Below are 851 nucleotides of genomic sequence, written 5' to 3'. Positions count from 1 at the left end.
CTCAGCCTTCTGAGTAGCTGGGACAACAGGCATGTGCCACCACTCCCAGCTAATTTTTTGTATTTTTAGTAGAGACAGGGTTTCACCATGTTAGGCAGGCTGGTCTCCAACTCCTGACCTCAGGCAATCTGCCTACCTCGGCCTCCCAAAGTGCTGGGATTACAGGTGTGAGCCACTGTGCCTGGCTTTCAAATATTTTAAATTCAAATATTTAATTTAAAAAATTTGAAAATAAAATACATAATTGCTTCTAAAAGTCAAGAAAATATAGGGCAATTAGAAGTTAGAACTATAGAACTTAGAAATATATGATTATATATTTTATATAGAATTTCTATATTTTATATAGAAATTATAGAATTAGAAATATAAAACTTAGAAGTTAAACTGGGAAATTATCTGTATAGGCCGAGCGCAGTGGCTCATGCCTGTAATCCCAGCACTTTGGGAGGCTGAGGTAGGTCAATCACCAGAGGTCGGGAGTTCGAGACCAACCTGGCCAATGTGGTGAAACCCTGTCTCTACTAAAAATACAAACATTAGCTGGGTTTGGTAGCATGCACCTGTGATCCTAGCCAGTGAGGAGGCTGACGCAGGAGAATCACTTGAAGTCAGGAGGCAGAGGTTGCAGAGACCTGACATCATGCCATTGCACTCCAGCGTGGGCGACAAGAACAAAACTCCATCTCAAAAATAAAGAAATTATCTGTGTAAAATACCAGACCTGGCCAGGCGCGGTGGCTCATGCCTGTAATCTCAGCACTTTGGGAGGCCGAGGCGGGTGGATCACCTGAGGTCAGGAGTTCGAGACCAGCCTGACCAACATGGAGACACCCTGTCTCTACTAAAAA

This window comes from Colobus angolensis, unplaced genomic scaffold, assembly GCF_000951035.1.
Source record: "Colobus angolensis palliatus isolate OR3802 unplaced genomic scaffold, Cang.pa_1.0 Scaffold21, whole genome shotgun sequence".
NCBI classification, from domain to species: domain Eukaryota; kingdom Metazoa; phylum Chordata; class Mammalia; order Primates; family Cercopithecidae; genus Colobus; species Colobus angolensis.
This window is presented reverse-complemented; position numbering follows the sequence as displayed.